The 27,842-nt window shown below is 40.7% G+C and overlaps 1 long non-coding RNA gene across 1 annotated transcript in view; it reads right to left on the minus strand.

The window, feature by feature from the left end:
- The window catches only part of LOC138759850 (uncharacterized), a 29,569-nt gene extending 2,332 nt beyond the window's left edge, over window positions 1-27,237 (minus strand). The window contains exons 1-3 of the long non-coding RNA XR_011355147.1: window positions 27,135-27,237; window positions 21,507-21,567; window positions 13,896-13,959 (exon numbers count right to left, since the gene is read on the minus strand). This is a non-coding gene — a long non-coding RNA (uncharacterized lncRNA). The remainder of the gene's footprint in view (window positions 1-13,895; window positions 13,960-21,506; window positions 21,568-27,134) is intronic.
- Between the last annotated feature and the right edge of the window lie 605 nt (window positions 27,238-27,842).

The raw sequence follows: 27,842 nt of genomic DNA on the forward strand, positions 1-27,842 counted from the left end.
AAGTAAAATACAAAGCCAATTAAATACAATTAGCATCCAACCAGAAGTTAAAAAAATAGTGCTTATATATAAATAACTATATGCAAATAAAAACAAGTGCATTCAGCAAGCAAACAAGTATAAAAGTACTGACAGTACAATGTGAGTGCAGTACCACTCAGCACTGTGATTAAAGGTTCAACAGGGTCACAATCTCGAGGGGAATGCTCCTGTAGCACCTACAGGAGAGTGAGATTCATCTTTAATGATGCCCTTCACTCTGCCCAGACAATATTCCTGATAGATGTTCTCAATGGTGGGCAGTTTTCGCCACCCGCTGAAGTGCTTTACAATCTGATACGAGACAATTGCCATACCACACTGAGATGTCTTAGGTGTGTAAACTCTCAATGATACATCAGTAAAAATCTATCAACATCCTGGGTCAGAGGTGTACTTTCTTCATTCTTTACAGGAAATAAAGGAACCGTGGTGCCTTTTTGATCAGAAAGGAGGAGTTCAGGGAGCAGGCGAGATCATCAAAAATGTGGACACCAAGGAATATGAAGCTTGATACATTTTCCGCCACAACTCCATTGATGTAATGAGTCTGGCTTCCAGCATGCCTGAAATCCACAATGATCTCCTTGGTCTTCTGAGAGTTAAGTGCCAAGTTGTTGTCAATACACCACATGGCCAGGTGCTGGACCTCATCCCTATAGGCTGTCTCATCATCCCCTCTGATCAGGCCAACCACCATGGTGTCATCTGTGAACTTGATTATGGAATTAGAACCACATACAGGAATACAGTCATAGGTGAAAAGAGAATACAGGAGAGGGCTCAGCACACAGATTTGGGGCATGCCGATGCTCAAGGAGAGAATGGGAGCAAAGAAATTGTCTAACTTAACAGATTGGGGACTGTTAGTCAAAGACCAAGGTCCAATTGCAAAGGAATGAGATGATACCAAGCTGATGAAGTTTGGCGACTAATTTGGAGGGATTCACAGTATTGAATGGCAAACATAAGAGTTGGAGCTGTCAAAGTTGGTCAAGGTAGAGTGAAGTGCTGTGGAAATTACATACTCAGCCGACTTGTTGATAGGATAAGAAAATTGATGAAAGTCCAGGGTGATGGGCAAATAGGATTTCAAATGTGATAGAACTAATTTCTCAAAGCACTTTGCAATGATGGGGGTAAGTGCAACTGGACAGAAGTCATTCAGACTCATGGCGGTGGGATTCTTCGGCACTGGCACGATGGTGGGAATCTTGAAGCTAATGGGAACAACTACTTGGACCAGGGACAGATTGAAAATGTCCATGAAGACCCCAGCCAACTGCTCTGCACACAGTCTAAGCACATGGCCAGGTATACCATCTGGACCAGCTGCCTTCCGTACATTTACCCTACCCAAACATCAGAGATGGAAAGTGAGAGAGGCAGTTCATCAGGTGGATAAAGTCAGGGAGGGAGGCACAGTAAGTACTAGATGGTTAATAGTCTGTAATGATCTGTATGCCATGCCACATGCACCGGGGTCTGAGGAGTTAAGATGCTCCTTGATCTTTTGTTTGTATGTATGTTTAGCCTGAGAGATTCTCCTCCTTAGGTTGGCCCTAGCTGAGCTTCCAGTCTCCAGATCTAAAAGCTAAATCTCTGTCTTTGAGCAGATGGTGAACATCACTGGTTTTTAATTAGCAAAAATTTTAATTGGTTTTTGTGATGCCACTGCATCGACACACTTGTTGATGTACTTGAGGACAGAGCTGGTGTATAAATCAATATCATTCTGAGGGTCGGTGTAGCATGGGCACTCCAATCTGTATGTTGAAGACATTGCTGAAGAACAAAGCCAACACCCTCAAGCCAAATCTTAATAGTCTTCATTGAGAATTTTATATGCTTAATGAAACAGAAACAATGAAAGATGGTCAGACTGTCCCAGATGAGGGAGGGTAGTGGTTTTGTAAGCTTCAGCCACATTTGTATAAACATGATATAAAGTTTTATTTCCCCTGTGGAACATGATACATTTTGGTAAAATCTTGGAAGAATGGTACGTAGATTGCAATGATTACAATAAAGGCTCCACCTAAAGGCAATGTCTGCAACTTGCTGATACGAGCACTGAGGTCTTTCATAGCTTCAAATGAGTCCATAAGTGTAGAGATGAGAAACAAAAAGAGGCAATAATTTTTTTATAAATTGCATTTTAAGAATTTTAAGGATACAGCACAGTAGAAAGCCTTTCTGGGCCATGCGACTCATGCCGTTCAATTCCACCCAATTAACCTCCAAATTCCATATGCTCTTGAGGGTGGGAGGAAACCAGAGCATCTGGAGGAAACCCATGAAGGTCACAGAGAAAATGTACAAACTCATTCCAATTACCGCCAGAATCGAATCCGGGTTGCTGGTGTTGTAATAGAGCTGTGCTAACAGCTACATTAACTAAATTGTCCTTTTACTGGAAATATGCTACAGGCCCCCCAACAGCAGAAAATAGAGGAACAGCTATGTAGCTGAAAGATAGAGAAGTGTAAGAGATTGTCATTGAGTGATAATGGGTTAGATTTTTGAAGTGCATCCAGCAGAGATTTTTATGAGAGTACAGACAAATTCTGGGCACCCTTAGACCTTTCTGTGGAATGAAGATGGGCAAGTTAACGAAGTGTCATTGCACAAACACTTTTGTGTTCTATGTCTTTAGATGTGTTTGCATATTTTTACACCAAGGACCAAAGAACACAATTTCATCCAGTTGTACTTAACAATTGTATGATAATAATGAACATGAACTTGAAAAACAAGTGTGGACCGGAAATTAAGCATTTTAATTGGGGAAGGCCAATATAAACATGATTAGACTGGAGCTGGCAAACTGGTCGGTAGTAGTTGCTTGCAGATAAATCTACATTCTGAAGAGTGGTGGTTTTAAAAGTGATGAAGTGAGAGTTGAGGATCAATATGATAGGTTCTTAATTAGTAAGGGTGTTGAATATTATGGGTAGAAGACAGGAGAATGAGATTGAGAGGACAAATACATCAGCCATGGTTCAAATGGCAGAGCATTTTTGATGGGCTGAATGACCTAATTCTGCTCCTATGACTTGTTGTTTAATATATTCTATAAAGGTGAAAAATAGGGATGGCACATTCTTTCAATCTTGGATGGCCAGGGACAGCAAGGATTTGATTTCAATAAAAGAAGCAAGGGAAAAGCTCTTCAGGAATTGAGGGTGTAGGGATGTAGTTTACAAAAAAAATGAAGGTAAAAAGGATCTACTAAATATGACTAGAAAGTAAGATTAAGGAAAATTTCAAAGCACTTTATATTAAGAGCAAGAGGGTAACTAGGGAAACAATGGGTCCCTTAAAAACCAAAGAGGAAATCTATGGGTGATATCTTTTCCCATCCTGTCCCCTGTTAGGATTCCATTCTTTCAATTTCTCTGTCTCTGTCACATCTGCACCCAGGATGAGGACTTCCATGCCAGATCATCAAAGATGTCCTCCTTCTTCAAACAACATGGCTTTCCCTCTACCACCACCAACTCAGCACTCACCAGCATATCCTCCATTACCCGCATATCTACCTTGGCCCCCTCCACTCCTACATGCAAGAAGGACAGGATTCCTTAAGTCTTCACCTACCACTCCACCAGCCTCCGCATCCATCATGCTCCGCCATTTCAGCCTCCTACTATGTAATCCCACCATATTTCCGTATCCTCCTTTTGCAGGGTTTGTGCCCTCTGTAAGTCCCTTGTCCTCTCTTCCCACCCCACCAATCATCCCCTTGGAACCTACCCATGTGACCGCAGGAGATGCTCCACTTGCACCCACACCTCCTCCCTGAGCACATTTCAGGGTCCCAAACAGTCCTTCTAAGTGAAGCAACTTGTGAATTTCAGGTGTCATCTACTGCGTCTGATTCTCCCGGTCTGGGAGATCGCTTTGTTGAGCACCTCAGTTCTTTCCGTCGCAATAGCATGGATCTCCCAGTGGCAATTCTCCATCCATTCCCTTGCTGGCATATCTCACCATTGTCTCATGTTCTGCCAGACTGAGACCACCTGGAGAAACAACACCTCATCTTCCGACTGGGCACCCTCCAACCTGAAGCCATTAATATCGACTTCTCTGGCTTTTGTTAACCCTCCCTTCCTCCCTTTTCTTTTGCACAGACATGATCGTTTCTACCTTATCACATCCAATTAACACCTTTTGTTGGTCTGGATTCCTTCCCCATTGTTTGAATTCTGAGATTTCTGATATCCTGCTTCTGCAGATTTTTTTTCCTTGAAGAAAGGCTTGGGTTTGAAATGTCGGCAATATATCTTTGTTTTCTATAGATGCTGAACAGATCAGCTGAGTTCCTCCAGCATTTCAGTGTTTTTACTACAATCACAGTGTCTGCAGCCTATCGTGTTTCACTTGATGTCTCAAATGAATTCTTTTCATTTGTATTCACTCAGGAGAAGAAGATTGTAGATGGAGATTTCATTTGGGATGGTGGATTCCAACGGCATGTTAAACTTAAAAAGAAAGGTATTACATTGTTTTTGCAGTGTACAAGGATCAGAACATCATGATCTGAATGAGGCATAATTAGTAAGTGTGCAGATGACATGAAGATTGTTAATAATGAGGAGGGGAGCCTACCAACCCACATATGTTTGGGCTGCTGAAGAAACTTGAACACTAGAAGGAAATCTATGCAGTTACAGGGAGAACCTGCAAACTTAACACAGATAGCAACCAAACTGAGGATTGAACCTGTCTCTGGTCCTATGGAGCAGCAGCTCTGCTAGCTGCACTACCATGTCACCTACTTAAAAGAAATGCATTGACAAGGTGATTAAGAAGGTTCAGTTAATGGTTGTGAATGGGATAACATTTAGAAAGAGCAGCACAGAAATATTGGGATAAAATTTTGTGATTCTGATATTAGAAGTTAAAATTTAAAAGGTTGAATAAGACAGAGTTATTGAAAGGTGGTTTATCTTTGGATTTTTTTTCAAACATGCAGAGTTATGAATGTCTTTAAAGAGGAGGACGACCATTTTTTTTTGAAAGGGAATTGAGAGCTATGGCACTGAAGAAGAGTTGAAGCCTAGGGTGGATCAGACATGATCAGATCGAATGAGGTGGCAGGCTCGATGGGCAAGGAGCCAACTCCTGCTCCTATTTTCTTGTGTTCTGGTGAAATGAAAGTCTAAGGGGCAGTATCAACCTCCATCTCAGACTGATTATGGCTTTAAATGAAAATAACTTCAATCTTTGACTGCAATCTGTAGTTTTATGTCCTTTTCTTTGAAGTGGTATCTTCTATCCCCATAAATTCGTTGGAAATATGTTTGCTTTCTTACTCATTTTCTATTCTGGGTACAATTGTGTGTAAATAATCCTAAAAGATTAAGAGTAAGGATGTTGAATAATTTTCTGTTCAAGTCCAGAAGAGGTGACACAGTATATGCAGAACATAAAACTATTTATAAGAGAAATACTGGGTCTGACTTTTCTTTCTACTGTAAATCAAAGCTAGAGAATGAAATTATATTGATATTTAAGCTGGATGTAAAAGTAAATTTGCAAAGGATCCAATCTGGGTCACTTTGGACCTGGTTTCACATGAAATCTTGTTGAAAATAATAAATTTTCACCAATTCCAATTTACTTAGCCGAGATTATTCAAAAATATGACTAAGAAATTTTCTAGAACTCAATATCATTCTTGCCTATTTGTACACCTGTAAGCCAGAATTTCTGGCTTGTAAATCACAATTCAGGATTGAAACCTGTAAATAGCAATTGAAGGGACCAGATTTATCATTGCCTTCAGAGCTATATTCAAATAGATGTCTCAGATATATGAAGCAATTTTTCTAACCATGTATGTTATCCATAATATTCAACTTTATATCTGGCAAAGACTACCTTTTGAGAAATAAACTAACTTTGATAAAAGAGCAATCATGCTGGAAATTCTCCAGCTTGACTCACTGACTGACTTACTGAGGTCCCACATGGCACTTTGTTGCCATATTTTCGGGGTCAGTCAACAGGGGACATTCACAACATGATTGATTGAGCTTTTGTGTTTTGTGGTTCTAAGGCAAGTTTTCAATTTAAAACCAATAAATCCTCAACCTTCTCATCAGCAAGCAGCTAGCTTTGACAGACTGATTACAGACATAAATTGAGAAGTTTCTTCAGTGTAACTTTGGAGCTTTTAACAATCAGTCCTTTAATATCCAAGGCCAAGTTCTTGAACCATAATCCAGTTCTTTGCGTGAAGTAGAGTATGTAATGCTGTTTGTAATCCTATGAAATTGCTCAAAGGATTAATTGTAGAAATGAGCTTGGAGACAAAGTAGACCTTGGCATCAAAAAAAAAGTGAAAGTATAATCTGCTACCAATTCTAATTTTCTAACAATTTTTTTTTACTCCTGTATGATATTTCTTTAACCATTAAATGAAAACAAAAGAAGAAACTGCAGATGCTGAGAATCTGAAGTAAAACAAAAATTGTGTGAAACACCCAACAGGTGAGAAAGCATTTACGGAAAGAGAAATGGAATTGACGTCACAGGCAAGAGACCCTGTGTGGTGAAAGGCAGTTGCATAGATGTATGGACTGGCTAGTCTGAACCTCCCTGACTTTCCCTAACCCCTCCCTTGGCTCTTCCCTGGATTTCCCAATAAAGGCTGGCCTGCCCGGACTTGCCCCCTCTTGCTCCTGTACCTGGAACTTGGCCAAGTAGTATATCAGTAATGCTTAGGTTTTTGGTAATTAAAGCCGTTTAATCACTCCGTCATGTTGATGTGATTATTGAGTGCACCGCACCCTGATAAAGAGTTTCCAAATGGAAACATTACTTGAGTTCTCACCCAAGTACTGGCTGACCTGGTGAAAGTTTCCTGCAGTTTTTGTTTTTAATTTCTTTAACCACCCTCTCTTTAATATCATGCCCAGATCTCCGGAAGATGTGGAATGCACTTATCAGTGATAGCGGATGGAAATTGGCCTCCATGAACTGGATTAACTCCCCAGTTATTCTTCTGTCAGAATAAAATAGTTCAACAATCTTCATTTTATACAACTAGTTAAACTCCTACACTTGCGACAACTCAAACCTCAATCCAATTCAGATTTAAAATACTGGCTATACGACTGTATTTCAGCTCTGGAAACTAATGAATCTGGACTGCGTAAGATAAGATGACCATAATTTTTTTTTGACATCCCAGTCAGTGATCAGCCATAACAGTGGGCCCTTTTATATGGTGATCTGATGAACTGTTTGTTTTAGTAAAATATCTCTGTATAAATCATTTTCTCGTAACTCTCATTTACTAGGATACAATTTGAAGAAATTAACTGATACTTTTAAATTCATCCTTTCAAAACATGTTGACTCCCCAAACCTACAAAGTCTGCCGGTTCTGTTTCACTTGCTGCTAATTTTCTCACCTGCCCCCTTGGACTGCTTATACCACTCATATGACCCAAACGAACCTGGTATGTTACCCAATATTCCCATTTTATGCCCTGAAATAAAGGCAGCATCACACATTTATAAAACAATGGGGGAAATTGACCACATTCTGAATTTAAATACATTTAGAATAGCCTGTCTTATACATTTTGGCATAACCAATTGAAAAATCAAAAGAGAATCCAAAGTTATTTTTGAAGTACACAAAGGCTATTATGGTAAACTTTAATGATGTAACAAAGAGAGTCAATGGGGGAAGTGTATTTGATGCTGTGCATATGGGCAAAGCTTTTGATAAGACCCACATGGCAGGCTGTTCACAAAAGTATAAACCCATGAGATCCAAGAGAGTGATGAATTTGACCGCAGATTGGCTCAGTGCCAGGAAACAAAGGGAATCCTCTCAGCCTGATGGTCTCTCATCAGAATTAGCCGAAAATGCTAATTCTGTTTCTCTCACTCCACAATGCTGCTAGATCTGCTGAGCTAACACCTGCAGTTTGATTCAGGATTGCCTTTATTGGGAATGTAGCCCCTTTTAATTGTCTAAATTAAGAGCCATCTGTGCTTCATATAATGAGCAGATACTTTTCTCCAGGGATGGGTGTCCAATTCACTGAACTCGACCATGGTCCAATTCATCTGCCATCTTTTCCTGCTTGGCTGCATGACCCTCTGCTGTAAGTTACAACTTTTTGAAATTCAGAAGACCACCATCATCTTGGTGACAGTGCAGAGATTCTGAAGAGTGATGTAGGCAGTGTAGTTATCTCACAGCTCAAGATCACAGGGTTAATTCTGACCTACTGCACTGTGCCATCTATCTTTTGAAAATCTAAATGCACCACATCTATAGGTTTCCCCCCTCTCAATTCTCCCTGTCGAAGTTTCAAAGAATCAACCAAATTTGTTAAATTTCATTTTCTAACATAATTCTATGTTGATGAGGTTTGATTATATTCAGTTTTCCTAAACTTTTTCGTCTTTGATTATTGACTCTAGCACCTTGCCAGCAATAGATGTTAAACAAACTGGCCCTTCCTTTTTGAACGAAGGAGTCGCTTTAGCTTGTTTACAATGAAATTCAAGTTTATTGTCACATATATCAAGATGCAGTGTAGAGTTTTTTTTGTGAGCTGACCAGTTTGGCATCACATACATAGTACATAGTATTAAAGTTCAAAGTTATAGTGAAAGATAGATGGTACAGAGAAAATGCAGCAGTTTTACTATTTTGAAGTTCATTCATGAGTCTGATATTACCAGAGAAGAAAGTGTTATTGAATCTGGTGATGCATAACCTCACATTTGTTAATCATCTTCCTGACAGGAGTGTGTGAAGATAGAATTTCTGGGATAGGACAGGCCCTTTAATACCTTGGATCTTTTTCCAAGACAGTGTGAATTACAGATGGAGTTTTCGAAGCCTCTCTTCTGGTACCTTCCCAGAATTTAGTGAGTTTTGAAAACTTCCAATAAGTCCACTATCTTTGCAGCCACATTGTTTAATCCCTTTTTTTTCTCATATATTGTACCTTTGAATTTTTACATTGTCCTCCCTATTATTTGAACATAATCTATCTTTTAACCTAGGAAAACATACAGTGTCCTCAATGCTTAAAATTAATGAAAAAAATTGATTTAACGTCTTTGATTTCTTTGTTTCCCATTATACTTCACCAGTCTTGTTTTCTAGACGTTCTACTCTTAGCTGCTTAATTCCCATTTATATATCCATGGAAACTTTCACTGCTTGGTTTGTTATCATACCATATAACCATTTACAGCACAGAAACAGGCCAGTTTGGCCCTACTAGTCTGTGCCAAACATCTTCTCCCACCTAGTCCCACTGACTCACATTTGGCCCATAACCCTCCACACATCTCCCGTTCGTATACCTATCCTTGAATATTAACATCGATCTCGCTTCCACCACCACTGCTGGAAGTTCATTCCATACCCCCACCACCCTTTGCATATTCTTTCCTCAAACATATAACAAAAATGATCTTATGAGCCTTTTAATTGTTCTCTGCTGGATCCTAAAATTTTTCCAGTCCTCTGGTCAACCATTTGCTCTTGTATATTTATATGCCCTATTTTTCAATTTCACTTCATTCTTGAGCTTTTTTGTTAACTGGAGATTGTGTCTCTTTCTTATGGAATCCTTCTTTCTAATTTGGATAAAATCCTGTTGAACATTAAGGACCATCTTAATCTTCTTCCTTTTTCTTTGGCTTGGCTTCGCGGACGAAGATTAATGGAGGGGTAATGTCCGCGTCAGCTGCCGGCTTGTTTGTGGCTGACATATTAAGGTGAGTAAAGATGGATGAGAGGTGACTTAATGGTGGTGTACAAGATAAGAGGCATAGATAAGGTAAACAGCCAGCATCTCTTTCCCAGGGTGGTGGTAGCAAACACTAGAGGACATCTGTACAAAGAGAAGGGAGGAAAGTTTAGGGGAGACATCAGGGGAAAGTATTTTTTTTAAAACATAGATTTGTGGGTGGCGTAAATGCATAGCCAGGGGTGGTGATGGAGGGGGGAACAATAGGGGCATTTAAAAGCTGTTTAGACAGAGACTGGAGAAAAGAAAAATAGATGGTTATGAGGTAGGGAGGGTTTTGGTTTTTTTTTGGGGTAGGTATATATAGGTCAGCACAACATCATGGGCTGAAGAGCCTCTACTGGGCTATAATGTTCTATGTTCTATATTCTATGTTCCGTGACCAAATGTTTAAACATATGCCACTATTCCTCAATTGACCTGGCTATCAGGTCATTTTCCCAGTTAACCTTGGAAACTCCTCTTTTGTATCACTATTGTTTAGCCAAAGTCAAAGGTTTTTAGTTCTGTGGTGGGTCACATCAAACTACATCTGGAATTATATCATGTTACGATCGCTACTGAATCTTTTATTAATCTTTCCCATTACTCAGTAACAAATCTGAATTGGCAGGTTCTGTAACACATTAATTTAAGAAGCAATCCTGGACAAACTTCAAGAATTATTTTTTGACAATATCCTTGCAAGTTTAGTTCATCCAATCAATGTGTAGTTTGAAATGTCCCATGACAATATGGGATTTAATTCTTAAGACTTGGATGAGGTCAGAACTTACGGCTCCTGATGAAAGAAGAACTGAACATGGGTGTGAGTATGTAACTTGGACACCACTGTTGATTACTTTGTGATAACTTGGAGTAGATGATGGTGGTTTGGTGTGGGGGGCCGTTGTGGGGGGGGGGGGGGTGGTGGGTAGCAGGATGGAGGGCAGTGGGTGATATAATTTGCCTCTTTCAAACTCCCACTTGAATGTGGGTTGAACCTGACAATTTACTGGGAATTTAGTGATTTATGTGCCAGTGTGAATGATCTGAACCCGGTGTGGAGGTGGGGGGGGGGTGAGGTGGGGTGGTTACAAATCAACCCGAGACTGATATAACCTAGGAGGTTGTATCAGAACTGAACTGTTTTAACTGGGCTCCAATGTGAATGGTCCACTTGCTATGTTGGGTAGCATCAGTGACGCCATTGCCTGCGTGTGTGCGTCAGTCTGGCTAAGTTGGAGGGAAAGTCAGTGTCTCAGTGTAGTTAAGGCTAGTGTTCTGTTTTTGAAGGCTTTTAGTGTAGGTGTTAGTGTAGTACTGACATGATACATGTAGCGTTAGTGTAGTTTTAGTGTAAGTGTAGTTATATTTCAAAGGATTTTAGTCTAGGTATTAGTATTAGGATTATGTTAATAGTGGCCAGCTGGGGAAACCAGGAGATGTGGGAGCTCCTCTCAATAAGGACCGAGGAGGAAATCTCCAAACATATAATGGGCACTGTGAAGGATGGCCCGTTGTATGAGAGGGCCGCCTGTAGGCTCCGGGACCTAGATTTGACACTAGGTCTGCCAGATCGTGGGGGAATTGGTCTGTGGGGTTTGTCGTCAGTTTGAACAGACTGAAACCCTCTGCAGTAGATATTCCCATGCTCTTTTATAAATTGTGCGTGTACTTTTCCACACTCTATTATACATTGTGTGCTTATGTCCTATTAAATTGTGAGTTTTTTTTCCACATTCTTTCATAAATTATTTACGAGTGTGCTTTATTCTTGCTACAATTTCACTGCCCTAATATGTCACTCAGGGCATCATCATTGGAGGTTGAGCCCCCCCTTAGTTCCGCGGTACCGGGTAATTAATGTTAAAGGGTGCACGGACCATGGTCCAGTGTGAACAGCCCTCTCAGTATTTTGAACCGTTCTTGAATATGATATGGATCATGGCATGTGGACTGACTAAAGAGTGGTGAATGCAGTTGATTATTGTACAATCATGAGTGAATGTCTCACTTCTGACCTTAAGGAGGAAGATCCTCATTATTATACAGCCACCACAGGGATCCTTGTTATTAACTCTCATTTTCCCCATTGATGAGGTACCTGCCCAGCTTATTAAAGACAATAACACTGGTTGCCCCAAATGGAATAACATTGTTCATTTACACCATCTCCTTTGAAAAAGGATCCAGAGACATTTTATACAAATGATCTGTTCTATTGTCAAATGCTCTGTGATAAATTCTAGTCTGGTTAAGATAGTTTCCCAAACCTAGAAAAAATATAACTAGTTTATCAGTTTACACTAAATATATATCAAAATTGATAAAATGATCCAAATGTTAAAATTCTAATCCTGTTTTCAAAATCATCTCTAAACCTCATTCTTCTATTTTAAGATGCTCCTTGGACCTTGTGATGCCCTAAAGTCTCCTTAAAGGCTCGGCATCATCTTTTGTTTGACAGCGCTCAAACTAAGCACTCCAAGACATTTTATTTTCATAAAGGTCAAATCAGATACTATTTATTGACATGTAATAAAACAGAAATACAATATTACATGACATTGCCTTTAGTCTGTCATCAGGCAGACAACAATTCGCCATTAGCATTATCTGCACCCCTTAGAGTCAGAGAAAGAGAAGCAAAAGAGAATCCCCTCGGAGTCACTGAGTTTCTGTAGATTTGCCTCTAGCATCCCTGCAGTCTCTTCAAGACTACAGTTCAGTTCAAACCATTGGCAACCAGAGCCCAGATCCAAACCTCTGACACGATGAGGAAGCCTTCAGTGCTGAGAGCCATTTGGGAGCCCTTCTTGCCCTCAGCACCCTCTCAAATCCTGGTTCTGATACCTGGTTCTGATGAGCCAGATTCCAGCAGCTTGATGCCTGCTGTTAGTCCTTTGACTTCAAGTTGCCAGCAGCCCGTGGCCTACATGGGTTCCTTGCCGACAGGTCGGCAACAGCTCACCACCTTGGAGTGTCATTCAGCCATAGAGCCCCTCACTTGTCGGCCATCATGGTCATCATCCTAAGTGTTGTCTTCTCTGCTTCTCCTTCTAAACAATGGGGGTGGAAGTGGCAGGGAGTTCTTTTCATTAATGGTGCCGGTGCCAGTCTGCTGCTCCCCCAGAGAGCCACTGCTAAACATAGGCATCTTGACCCAGAACCCACAGTCACAGGACTTTAAATAAAACTTTGTCAACTCCTTTAACAGGCCAGGTAAATCCTGTTCCAAGCTACAACTAGTAGGATTGGGCGGTTGGAGCCTTCAAGGGATGCAAAGTCTCCACTCTCCCTGAGTTTGTACCAGCGACAGTGCTACCATTACAGCAGCTCCAACAATGCCACCTTTTAATTTGGTGTTATATAGTTGCAAGTATTTGCTGTCTAAAAGCCTGGGTAGCCTATCTATCATATCTAATGTGCCTGAAAACCAAAGCCTTTGAAAAAAACGCAACATGCTATATGTATTACAAATGACAAACTGAACTCCAAGCCAATGGGCAATTACAGAATAGCAATGCACTGACTAATTGCATCACTGGACTTCTAAAAATTCCTAGTTTACAATGCACAAATCTGGATAGATAGGTTTTTATCTAGATGGGAGAACTAAATTGTACATATGTGAGATTTCTCCCAAAAACATCTGTAAACTTGTAAAATTTAATGGGACTTAAATGTTTCCTTGTATTACTGCAGACCAAAATGGGCACCTGCAAATTGCTTCTCTGTTGCAGAGTGGTGACAAATAAACGTTGTCAATGCACCACGTTTATTGTGCAAGGCAGTTCTCTTAAGTTTCGCAGCAGCCCACATACATCATGCATGTTTATAGAACTGATTAATAGCCCATGGTCGACATCTGAAAATGGTGATTTATTTTTGGAAGTGGATTAGACAAACACCCATTATTCACTCACTATTAGAGTTTATCAAGCATAAATGTTATTTCAAATATGTTAAACTGTACTATGATTGCCAATGTAAAATGGCAGCTTCAGTGTGCTCCCTATAACTCATGGTCATTAATAACATGACTAACTATGCGTATGTTTGTATGTATTGGCATACCATATCTAGCAACAATCCAAGAGTCCACCAGGTTCAGCAAAAGCTTGACTGCCCTGTTCTGGTTCTGCAGAACAGAATGGTTAAATTTAGCATCAAATGCCACTTTTTAAAAAAAACTGTTCATGGCTAATAAATAGAACCTATGCATCATTTTAAGTGTCTAGACAAATAGTATGCACAAAGGAATTGCTAAACAGAAACATTGTTTTGGGTTCATTTTGATTTTGTGCATTAACGTAATATGAATGTGGTTAAGTCAACACACTTTTATTCTATTCCAATGTAAACAGATTGAGTGTCAATTGTTTTTATACATTTGTTCAAATTCTGACTCAAGTGAGTGGAAGATGGAGCAGGATTGACAAGGTGTCCCTTTTTCCGTTTTCTACAAGATACTAATGGACTAGCTTGTTGAACTCTTATGGTTCTTTTCAAGCCTCTCGTGATTATCTGATTTCAGTGATATCAACATTATCAACTCTCAGGGTTTTAAACTCAGAAATTCACTTCCTGAGTTTTCTTTCATTAAGATTAAATCACTTATCCTGCTATCACCCACATTCTTTGTTCAGATTAAGTTTGAAATCTCTTCCATTAAATAAAGAGTCTATTGTAGCCATGCACTACTTGAAAGAAGACACACACGCGTGGTGTAATCAGGTTAAGCTCTGAGTTTTATTAGGGCTCAAGCCCGACGTTTATACTTGCACTGTGGTATTGTTATTGTCCTTGGTGCCCGGAGGCAAAGTCTCTGCAGCCTTTGCTGGCCTGCCTCTTTGGCATGGTGCTGGTGTCTAGACTGGGCATGCTTGGTCAAGGTGTGCCAGCTTCAGCCTGTCTGTGGTGAAAACCTCTATCTTGCCTCCGACCTCCAGCTCAAATGTGGCCTCGTTGTTGCAGATGACCCAGACAGACCTGCATATGGCCTCTGAAGCAGTGGACGATGTGGACACCTGCAAATAAAAACATACTCACAGTCCTGCAGGTCTTTGGGTATGTTGTTCCTCGTGTGTCCGTACCTGGAAGGTGGAATCAGGGCCAAGATGAGGTGCTGTTTGGCCGAAGAGGTGTTGAGGTCTTCCTTGGGTGCCATGTGGATGCCCAACAGTGCCCATGGTAGCTCGTCTACCCAGTCGGATCCTTGGAGTCTGGTCATGAGCACAGTTTTGAGGTGCCTGTGGAAGCGCTCCACCAACTCATTGGACTGTGGGTGGTAAGCTGTGGTATGATGCAGCTGGGCACTCCACAGACTGGCAAGGCCAGACCACAGACTTGAGGTGAACTGGGCCCCTCTGTCAGTTGTGATATGGGATGGTAACTTGATCCGTGCCACCTAGGAAGAGATGAGGGCTCTGGAGCACGAGGTTGTTGATGTGTCTGCCAGTGGGACTGCTTCTGGCTAACTAGTGAAGTGGTCAACCATCGTGAAGAAAGAGCAGAAACCCTGGAATACCAGCAAGGATCCTACTATGTCCACGTGGATATAGTCGAACCTTCATTCTGCAGGCTCAAAGTGCTGAGGTGGGGTCTTGGTGTGCTGTTGTACCTTGGTTGTTTGGCACTGCATGCATGCCTCTGCCCACCCACTAACTTGTTTTCACAATCCATGCTACACGTATTTGTTGGCCACCAACCAGACCATGGTCCTGATGGATGGGTGAGCTAGTCCATGGATGGAGTAGAAAACCTGTCATCTCCAAGCCACCGGATCGATGGATCTGACCTGACCAGTGGCCATGTCACACAGGAGGGTGGTGTTACCTGGAGCTGTAGTCCCGACATAGCAGTCTTGTATTGGGTCATCTCCTCGTCTTTCTGCTGTGCTTCTGCCAGTGCCACAAAGTTCACTCCCCCTGATAGCGTGTGGATACTTTGCCTGGACAGTGCATCGGCCACCATGTCGTCCTTGCTGAAGACGTGACTTACATTTGTGGTGTACTTCGAGATGTAATTTTGGTATTGTTGCTGATGGGCCAACCAGGGGTTCGCTATCTTGGCCAAGGTGAAAGTCAGGGGCTTGTGATCTGTGAAAACCGTGAATGACCTGCCCTCTAGGAAGTACCTGAAGTGGCAGATGGCTAAGTACAGCGCCAGTAGCTCTCTGTTGAAAGCACTGTACTTCAATTCTGGAGGCCTAGATGTTTGCTGAACAAAGACAGCGGCCACCAACTTCGTTCGATCTGCTGCTCTAGAACTCCACCGATCGCCATTCCTGAGGCATCCACTGTCAGGGTCTTTGGAGCGTCTGACCTGGGATGTACCAGGAGGGCAGCATCTGCCAGGGCTTCTTTGAGCTTCTCGAAGGCCTCCGCTGACTCCTTGTCCCATGTAATGTCCTTCACCCTGCCTGCCATCCAGGCAAGTAAGGGCCACATGATCCAAGCAGCTGAGGGGATGAACGTGATAGAAATTGATCATCCCCACAAACTCCTTTAGTCCCTTGGTCATGTTGGGTCTGGGGAACTTCCAGATAGCCTCCACTTTACTGGGTAGTGGTGTAGCTCCTTCCCTGGTTATCCTGTGGTCCAGGGAATTGATGGCCTCCAATCCAAACTGGCATTTGGCCGGGTTGATTGTCAGGCTGAGCTCGCTCAGTTGGGTGCAGAGATTGCGGATATTCACCATATACTCCTGTTGGTTCCTGCTCACCACCAGGATGTCGTCCAGGTACATGAAGGTGCCATCCAGGTCTCGGCCCACTGCATCCATGAGTCACTGGAAGGTCTGTGTGGTGCTCTTTACCTCGAATGGCATTCGGAGGAATTTGAAGAGGCTGAACGGGGTGAAGATCGCGGACTTGGCAATATCATCGGGGTGTACCGAGATCTAATGGTATCCCTGCATGAGGACTTCCTTGGAGAAGATCCTTTCCCCTTGCAGGTTAGCCGCTAAGTCCTGGATGTGTGGCACAGGGTACCGATCCAGTGTTGTGGTCTCGTTGAGCTGGTGGTAGGTGCCACATGGTCTCCAGCCCCCAGTTGCTTTGGGTACCATGTGCAGGGGGGGACGCCCGTGGACTGTCCGATCGCCATACGAGGCCGAGTTCTTCCAGCTTCCTGAATTCCTCCTTCACCAGCTGGAGCTTCCCCAGAGGAAACTGTCTTGCTCTTATGTGGACCAGCGGGCCCTGGGTCAGGATGTGGTGCTGTACTCCATGTCGGGGCAACGCCTTGCTGAATTGGGGAACTTGGCCAGGACCCTGGCATGCTTGTTGTTTGATCTCTGTACGGAGTCCAGGTGAAATACTGGGAGCCTGGAATCTTTGAAGGGGAAGGAGTGAAAAGTCTTGGCATGGACCAATCTCCTTCCTTTGAGATCTACTAGTAGGATGTTGGCACGCAGGAAGTCTGCCCCGAGGCGCAGCTGTTCCACTGTGGCCAGTGTGAACACCCATGAGAAGAAGCTGCCTCCCAATTGCAGTTGGGCCTTGCGGATACCGTAGATCCGAATCGTGCTATTGTTTGTAGCCCTCAGTGTGGGGCCCGACTGCCTGTTTCTGGTGTCCTGTGCCAACGGGGGCAGGACTATGACCTCTGCTCCAGTGTCCAGGAGGAAACGTCATCCAGACTGTTGGTCCCAAACGCATAAAAGGCTGTCTTGGTGGCCAGATGATGTGGCCATTAGCGACAGCTAGCCCCGGCGTTTCCCTGAAACATGCTGGCAGCCACTGGTGGGGCCCCATTTCTGGTAGTAGTAATTCAACTGGTTGTCTGGATCACTTCTGCTGGGGTGCTGCTGCTCTCTCAGTGGCTCTCCATGGGTCTGGCTGCATGGTTTAGTGACAGGCCCAAGGAACTCTGAGCATTCTCTCTTCTGTTTCCACACAATGTCTGCTCATGCTGTGACTTTCCGGGGGTCGCTGAAATCCACATCAGCCAGGAGCAGTTTGATGACCTTGGGCAGTTGCTCCAGGAATGCCTTCCCAAACATGATGCAGGGGTCATGTTTTCCCAGGAGGGCCAACATCTCGTTCATGAGGGCTGACGGGTGCCTGTCCCCTAGCCCGTTCAGGTGGAGCAGACGTGCCCCTCTCTCATGCCTTGAGAGCATGAAGGTCTCAATCAGCAAGTCCTTGAAGGCAGTGTACATGACTTCCGATGGGTGCTCCTGGATGAAGTTGGCCACCCAGTCCACATGGTAGTACCGGGTGGACTCTGCTGTGATCTGCTGGATCTGGAACAGTGCCTCAGCCTGGTCAAATCACACGCATGGTTGATTCATCCAGAAGCTTGAGGGTGACTGTGTTGACTGCTTCCTGTTCGCTCATCATTGGGTTTAGACACCAAATAAACCGTTAGGGTCACCAATTGTAGCCGCACGCTACTCAAAAGAAGACACACACACATAGTGTAATCAGGTTAAGCTCTGAGTTTTATACTGAGGACAACTGTTCTTGCCATGGCCCCCCTTGCTGACATCACAACATGCATAAGAAAAGTGGGTTTCCCGCGAGCAGGTACTTTCCTGCATAACAATGCCCTTCTTCACCACGCACTGTCCCTGTCTGTTGGCTGCACAGCCATTTTGGGGTCACTGATCTCTAAGCTGCCTTTGCTGTTCACCTGCCGGTTCACTTGTTGGGGCCAGTGCTGCTGCGCGGTCTGCGGGCCTTTTGTTGCACTTGCCACCTGAAGTGCCGGAGGGCCGCCACACTATAACAATCCAAATTGTTGTTATAAAGTGATTCTTCTGAGACACTACAATATCTGTATGTGAAAAAGGTACTAATGTTTCATCCATTCCTCCAAAATCAGGATAACTATCCACCATCTGCATTGCTGTGTGTCTTCTGATCATATGGCCATTCAGCTTTGAAGCTGCATTGACTAAGTCATGAGTAGCCTCAGTCACTGGTCAATAAATGGAAAATATAAATTAATAGATTTCCTGCTCCTGATCATTTTTAATGGCCAGCTGGAAAGAAGGGATAGACTAAATGTCAGAAGAGCATCGCGTCAAAATTTGTTGAGAAGTGGCTGTGGCCAGATATCTTAATGAAATGTTCTCTTCTTGGCCCTCACAATAATGGCCACTTGCGCAAGACGGCAGCTGGTCTCCAAGTGCTTTCAGAAAAAGAAAGGAGAAAATGGAGCCTTTAAAATTTACTTTACCATTTAAATCCTTAAAATATTTTGCTCCGATTTTTTTCTTATATTTCCATTTGTTTTTGTGGCTTTATATAACACTGTTAATCTGCTTCTGGAACAGGGAACAGTCATTTTCAGGTTGTGGACAAATGCTCCAAAAAAGCATCTTTAAAAAAAACTGTTGGAGAAACTGAAAAGTATTATGTTTAAGAGATTGACCTAACTGACAGGTTTAAAAGTGCAAACTAATTGGTATGCAAATGACACAGCATGAGAAACATGCTCATCTGTTTCGATAGCTACTCACCAGTGACACTCTCCCCCTATGCTGCAGAACCATTCCATCCAGTTACACAGAAAGTGCTTAAAATGCATACTTTCCTTTGAAAGTGACTGCTCATTATGCAGTAACAGTCCAATTAAAACCAAGTGGAGCAGACTCAGTGACTGCTAATTTACTGAAGGGGTCTTGAAATAGATTTTAAACTCTTCATTTGCATACACAAGCCTTGTTCATGATGATTTGTTCAGATGTTAACATAATTTTACGTAATTCAATGGGTCAATTTTTCTTAAAATAATTTAATAGAAGATCATCATGGTATTAGAGACAGAGAACAATCGAGGATAGAAACAGGCCCTTTAGCCTATCGAGCCTGCACTGGCAATCAACCACACATTTACAGTAATCCCACTTCAATCCCAGTTTTTTGTTCTTTCCACATTCTCATTAACTGCACCCTTCCACCCCTCCCAATTGTACCCCTTACTGGAGACAACCTATAGTTGCCAATTAATTCACTAACCCAAGTGTCTTTGGGATCTGGAAGGGACCCAGACCTCCTGCAAGAAACCCATGTGGTGACAGTGAGACAGTGCAACTCCACACAGAGGGCACCCGAGGACAAGATTTGAACATGGGTTTTACTCACTATGCCACTCTACTGATCAATTCTGAATGGAGGTTATTTTAACTCAGCAACGTTAAAAAATCGTGTGATACCAGGAGCATCAAAGAACTGCTAATTCGCCAAACTCAAGTCCCCAATATCCAGGCTCATGAACCATGTATTAATCCACCCCAGTTAGAGTTATCACTTCTGGAATTTATGCAAAGGAGATGTCCAAACATCTATGCTCGAGGAGCATTGTTTTGTTGAGGGGAGGGGTGTGGGGTGGCCGGGACACATGTCCATACACAGTAGTTATTTTTGAATGATGCAAAGGGTACAGGCCCTTGATCATGTCGATAATTTTATTTTCAATTGTGTCTTTAAGCTAAATGTTCAGGATCCATCCATTTATAATATTTGACAAAATATGTTTCTTCAGGTAATAATTAATCGGAGTAAACAGGAGACTGGGCAACCATAAGAAGATGGAGGGACTTGGCAGGCTAGAACGTATTCATGGAGAGAGATGAACAGTTAAAGTTTTGGGTTGGGACTCTTTGTCAAGGCTCTCATGTTTCTCTAAACAGGAGACTGCATTTTGGAGAAAGTCACCCTTGATCCATACATATTAAATATCTTCTTCAACTTATTATAGCACAAAAAGAGGTCAATCTGTCCATCAAATTAATGCCATCTGCTAGCAGAGCAATATTGTATTTCTCATGACCCACACTCTCTTATGCCCTTTAACCATCCTTCATTTTTGCCCCACCTACCAACATTAAGGACAATTTCAGATTTATAATCAATACATACATGACATCACAAACAACCCTGAGATTCTTTTTCCTGTGGGCAAGGCAGAATTACCACTTATTAGTAGTGTGGAAAAAAAACTGACAAAACATACACATGTAAACAAATTGACAATACAGAAAGAATTTTAAAAAATCAATGAAGTGCGTAACTAAGAGTCATTAAATGAGTCCCTAATTGAGTTTGTTGTTGAGGAGTCTGATGGTTGACGGGGAAGCAGCTGTTCCTGAACCTGGTGGTGTGAGTCTTGTGGCACCTATACATCTTTTGTGATGACAGCTGCAAGAACAGAGCACGTGCTGGGTAGTGTGGATCCTTGATGTTTGCTGCTGCTCTCCAACGGCAGCGTTCCTTGAAGATAGTTTCGATAGTGAGTAAGGATTTGTCTGTGATGACCTCGGCTTTTTCCACTACCTTGTGGAGGGCTTTATGCACACTTTCCACCACACATCTATAGAAATTTGCCAGGGTTTCTGGTATCATACCAAACCTTCAAAAACTCCTGAGGAAGTAGACGACCATTAGCAAACAATGTCATTTTAAGCAACATCACAACATTTTAATAATCAGTATTACTTATTACAGTTTTTTCTTGTAATGTATTTTTTTTTGATTGAATTCAAATCACTCAGTTGCTCTGGCAGGATTCAAACTCAGTTCCAAAATAGTTCAAGGAGTTGAAGCTTCTGCATACAAGAAAGCAATTAATTATACAGTATATCAGCATATCTCTCAATAGCACAACACCTGGTCCTCTCTGATCCAAGCCATCAGTAATGAGAGAATGTATCGATCCCTTTAAATCACATATATACCTGGCTCTGGTGGGACCAAGGAAAGCTGCCTCAGGACCTTCGTGATGCCATCATCATCACCCTGTACAAAAGCAAAGGCGAGAAATCAGACTGCTCAAACTACAGGGGAATCACGCTGCTCTTCATTGCAGGCAAAATCTTCGCTAGGATTCTCCTAAATAGAATAATACCTAGTGTCACCGTGAATGTTCTCCCAGAATCACAGTGCGGCTTTCGCGCAAACAGAGGAACTACTGACATGGTCTTTGCCCTCAGACAGCTCCAAGAAAAGTGCAGAGAACAAAACAAAGGACTCTACATCACCTTCGTTGACCTCACCAAAGCCTCGACACCATGAGCAGGAAAGGACTTTGGCAAATACTAGAGCACCTCAGATGCCCCCCAAAGTTCCTCAACATGGTTATCCAACTGCACGAAAACCAACAAGGTTGGGTCAGATACAGCAATGAGCTCTCTGAATCCTTCTCCATTAACAATGGCGTGAAGCAAGGCTGCATTCTCGCACCAACCTGGTTACCCTAAATGTAGAAGATAGTCTCCTTGCTAATGTGCTGGGGATTTTTTTGGAATATTTCATTTTAAAATTTCATCCATGTAATTATACAAATTATAAAAGAATACTTAAACAAAGTTAAAATACAGTAAGGACATGTTATTTAAACCCCTCTCCTTAACCCCCCTAAGGCCCCTTCCCACTATAGAATATAATACAGTACAGTAATATAAATGACTAAGAATACACAGAAGAAAGATCGAAATAAGAAAATTAAGTATTGTTCCAGATTGCACAGAAGATTGGTCTGCACGCTGGTATTATAAAGTGTTGATATTTATATCTAGGGAAAAAGATTTATACCAGACTTAGAAGGCCGGAAGCACATTTTTTACATATTTCATCCTAACTTTTGCATATACGGGCTCCAGGTCTGCACAAAAATCTGAATATTTATTTCTTAAGTAATTTTCTCCAAAGGAATACAATTCCGCATCTACTAATACCATCTTTCCATACCTAAATACACATTCGATTTCCAAGTTACTGCAATACACTTTCTTGTCACTGCTAAAGCAACTTTAACAAATTTAACTTGGTGAAATAATATATTTAATTTAGATTTAATTTAGTTCCTTCAATGTTCCCCAATAAAAATAAATTCGAACTTTGTGGGAAAACAGTACCAGTAATTTGCTCCAAAAATTTTCCCAAATCCTCCCAGAAAGTTCTGACTTTAGAACATGACCAAGTACCAAGTAAGAAAGTACAAATTTCATTACTACATCTAAAGCATTGATCTGAAAAATCCAATTTCATTTTATGCAATTTTTTTAGGTGTTAAGTATAAATATTGAAGGTAATTATATTGAACTAATCTATATCTACAGACAAGACAAAATTCTGCCAACCTTTTCTCAGCTATCACAATATTCAGATCAACCTCTCATTTCTGACTTGATTTGTGAACTCCCTTTTTAATTGTGCCTGCTTGTAATAAGTGTTACATTACAGAGATAAATTTCTTAGTATAACCTTTCCTAATAACCCATATAACCATTTACGGAGCGGAAACAGGCCATGTTGGCCTTTCGAGTCCGCACTGGTTCACTGATTTTGTGCGCCCTCTATGGTCCCATTCTTCTTCTTCTTAACCAGGATCTCAATATCTCTTGAAAACCAAGGTTCCATACACCTTCCATACATCTTACCTGTAATTCAGATCCTTTATATTAAAACGTTAGACAGAGTTTAATTAAACAGGTCTTAGATAACTTGCAGAAGTTGAAATGCATGTTTAGAAACAGTCATGTCATTCATTTGGGAGTACGTTCAAACCCCAAGACTAATGTACTTCAATCTTCACAGCATCTTCTCCTTTTGCCACATTACATATTCACAAAATTATTATTATGGGGGGCTCAGATTTCAAATTTTAATATTAGTCAGGAACAAATGAAAAATTGGAAACAAGCAAAGCAAATGGATGGAACTGGAATTTATTTTCCCTGGAGGAATGCGTCATATAAAAGGACAACATGTGGAGATGATTATCAGTCAGAGGAATTCTCTGGATGTCCAGTGCTTGATGTACTGTATCAGAAATGCTGCACACAGCCATTTCAGTTTTCAATAAATAAGAGCCTCCAGCTCATGACATTCTGGTAATAGCATAGTTCCACCAAAATTTTTCCCATAAGTATCCTCTCAACTGTAAGTTGCAAAAAAGTGCATTTCACGAAATTCCATACTTGTTTTTTAATTGTTGAAATTATAGCAATTGGATTTGTTCAAAGCGATCCTCTGCAGTTCTAATTCCATTTTGAAACCAAATATGCATAAATTGATTGTCTTTAGTAAAAGGTATAATATTATTTTAAAACAAATATGTTTTAGGCAAAATACTACGTTTTGATCCAACTTCATTATTCAACTTGTTCTGAATATTAATCATATGCATAAGCAAGGTCCTTCCCTCAGACCAGTTATTAATTTTGAATCCAAATTATAGATAAATTCTTTTGCTAAATTCTCTCCAATTTTACCCAGTTCTATTTCAACACATGCCAGTTTTCTCAATCCCTCAAATAAGAAAATTAAAAATCTCAATTGGGCCAATTGGTAATATTCCTTGAGAATGGGGAGTTGTAAACCTCCCAGTTCATATTTCCACATTAATTTTTATATAGACACCCTTGACATCTTCCCTTTCCAAATAAATTTTCTAACATGTTAAAGTTTTTGTGGTTACAATACTGGCAAATTTTGAAAGAGGTATTGTACCCATGGAAAAATATTCAACTTAATACAATTTACTCTACCTACTAATATTATCGGCAAGGTGACCCTTTGTTTTAAAATCTTCACCAACCTTTTTAAATCAATGGTAAGTAATTCAATTTGTACCAATTATTTAAATCATTATTTACCCATATATCCAAATATTTAATCATCTCTTTTGACCATTTAAATTGAGTATAGCTTTGGCAGACAGAATAATCACCTTGAGTAAGAGGTATGACTTCACTTTTGTTCCAATTTACATTATAGCCTGAGATCTTACCATACTCTTCCAAATTTAAATGCAATTTATGTAAGGAGGACTCTGGCTCAGTCAAGTAAATCAAGATATCATCTGCAAATAAACACATTTTATACTCCTCTTGACCAACAAATCCCTTTACTTCCTCATCACCCCTAATAATCGCACCCAGTGGCTCTATGGCTAAAATAAATAAAGCTGGGGATAATGGATAGTCTTGACTAATAGACCTCTCCAAAAAGAGAGGGTTAGACTTTTGTCCATTGGTTACTACTTTCGGTTTAAAGTTATTATATAGTGCCCTTATCAAGTTTATAAATATTTGACCAAATGTATCCAAATTTTTAAACAAAAAGTTCCATTCTAACCTGTCAAAAGCCTTTTTGGTATTGAAGGACACCACTACACTCAAATCTTTTCTATTTTGTGCTCATGGTATAATACTAATTGTTTTGTTTAACAAATCCTGTTTGATCCATATTTATTAATATAGGTAATAATTTAGTAACTCTATTAGCCAAAATTTTGGCTATTATTTTATAATCTGCATTCAATAAAGAAATTGGTTTATCGAAAGAAGGCTTAAAGGGTTTCTGTCCTTTTTCGTATCACTATAATTATTGCTGTTGAGAATGAATCTGGTAAAGTGTGAGTACTAGAGGCTTGATCTAGCATTTCCATAAAAGTAGGTAGCAATTCCCCTTTAAATTCTTTATAAAACTCATGTGTGAATCCATCTTTGCCCAGTGATTTGTTACTTTGTAATGAACCTATGGCTTGTTTTACCTACCTAACTGTGAAAATAATGCACTTATTTCTATTTGTTTTTCCAAACTTAAAGTGGATAAATTAATATTTGCAAAATATCTATCAATTTTATTGTCATCCTTTAAGGATTCTGAACTGTACAACTTTGCGTAAAAACTATTAACGGTTTCATTTATTTCTTGAGGCTTATAAGTCATGGTATTAGAATCTTTTTTAATTGTATTAATCATTCTTAAAGCTTGTTCAGATTTCAATTGCCATGCAAGTACTTTGTGCACTCTTTCCTCTTGTTCATAATAACTCTGTTTAGTTCTTGTAATCATTTTTTTCAGTTCTGTAGGTTTGCAATGTATTGTATTTGTTAATTAATTGCCTAAATTTGACAGAAGAAGGATGTGTCTGAAGATGTTTTTGTAATGTTAATATCTCGTGTTTCAAATGTTCTACTTCTTTCCAGGGCTGGTTTTAAGCCTATTTGACCAATTTGATCAAATTGGGCCCTGCACCTCAAGGGGGCCCCACACATGTGTTTGAGCCCAGGCCTTGAGGAGAGAACACTGTGACGGACTTCGTTTAAACTGGTAAGTAAATAATAGTACTATAGACCTTATAAACTGTGGGATTTGTCAGTGAACTCGTGAAGTTATTGCCCTTAATTGATTGTATTATCTTGGTGAAATATTTTTAGGAAATAAGTCTTCGATTAAATTATTGGCAATAGGCCTTCTTAGTCTTCCTAGCCAAAAAGTTTCATGTTTTGTATTCATTTCACCCAGTAAGATAGATGTATTCCAGAGCTGATGAAGCATATCTTATTATTATCAAGATCAAAACAGACTATAGGCTAATCAATAAGAGAACTTGTACTTTAATATGAGATTGAGATAGCGTTATGCTAGACTAGGGCCCAGCCTAGGGCCTAGGCTTAAGCAGTTAGTCTGAACGTAAATAGTCTAGGCCCAAAGTGTAGAATTTCTGACAATGTTAGCAATTATAGATGGAATTGGTTGGGATATTCGGGTCTTGGAAAGATGAATAACCCCGAAGTTAGGTTAGTTTAAGTTGATCTTTACTAGACCACTGTGTGGGTTATAGCCTACATCTCTATGAGCTGGTTTACAAGGTTATTCAGCTATAGAGGTGTAATGCGCATCAAAAGAACCAAAGACATGTTGATTCAAACCAAGGCTTTTATTAACTAAAAGACTAGAGCATATCACAAGTAGGTCAACCAGTCCAGAATGACCTGGTCTGGCTAGGAGCAATCCTTTAAGACCTGCCAGTAGGTGTGGCTACGCTCTCAGCCAATCACAGTTATCCTACACTACCATCTGTACATATGTACATATACACATTGGTGATAGAATCTGTACTATCACAAAGGGCATGTACTGTACATCTCGGGGTTATTCATATTTATAAGATCCAGACATTCTTAGCAAAGCTGCCTGTCATTGATTCATAATTTTGCAATAGTTGATTTAGTATCAAAATAGTATTAGGCTACTGTTACTAACTATGTTATTGAACTGCCAGGGCTTAATATAGCCTATTTCATGTTTTTGGTGATTTGGAACAGGTGCAGTTTAGCTTGATCATGCAGAAATATTTTTCTTTGGGGGCGAATTTCATCCGTTATATGCATCAGTTTTTCCACTGATTTTCTAGCGACAAACTGGCACTAGAAATTTGATTGGAAAATCAGCTAAAAAAACGGCAAAATTAAGGTGCGTCCCCCCATTCTGGAATGCAACCTTACCTAACCTTAACTAATCTAACCTAATTAACCTAACCTAACTATTACTAAAAAAAAGGCAATTCTTACCTTATTCGAAGTTGTCGTCATTCAACAAATCTAGAATCGGTTGCTTGTTTTGCTGTTCGGTGGCGTTCACAAGTTGAGAGTTGGGTGCATTGTTCTAAGGTCAGCAGCTGACGTTGGAACAACATGAAGCTAATGAGCAAAATGACGTGGGATTGACGTTGGTTTCTTATGTTGTACCAATGACGATGACAACATTGTTCCACTGTTGGAACAATGTAGATATGTTATCAGGGATGTTGAGTCCAATTTTATTACAAATTGCTAAGGTCAAGTTTTTTGTGTAATTTTAAGTCTAAACATTTTAAAATATACTTCTTTTACCTTTTTTACCTTAAAAATATAGCCCAGAGAATTAGCAGCTTAAAATTTGTGTATCATTTTTCATGGCAAGCATAAGCTGAGATAGAGACAAAGGGCCTAAGTATTTAAGCGGCAACCAGAAATGAGCACTGGCCAAGGCTAAGTTAGCTGAAAATGAAAATCATAGAGGGGCTATCACAAAATTCCTTGTCACTCCATCTTTGAAGTGCCCATGTATTGAGGATGAAGAAAACAAAAACAATTCAGAAAATGACAGTACAGCCTTGAGTCCAATTACAGTTGATGAATACAATATGAAATTGATAACAAGTTAGAAAAAGATGACGCAGCTGTGAATCAAATTGAAGACGATCTCAATACGCCCCAAGACAGTGCCAAAGCGGAAAG

The sequence above is a fragment of the Narcine bancroftii genome, chromosome 4, assembly GCF_036971445.1.
Source record: "Narcine bancroftii isolate sNarBan1 chromosome 4, sNarBan1.hap1, whole genome shotgun sequence".
Taxonomy (NCBI): domain Eukaryota; kingdom Metazoa; phylum Chordata; class Chondrichthyes; order Torpediniformes; family Narcinidae; genus Narcine; species Narcine bancroftii.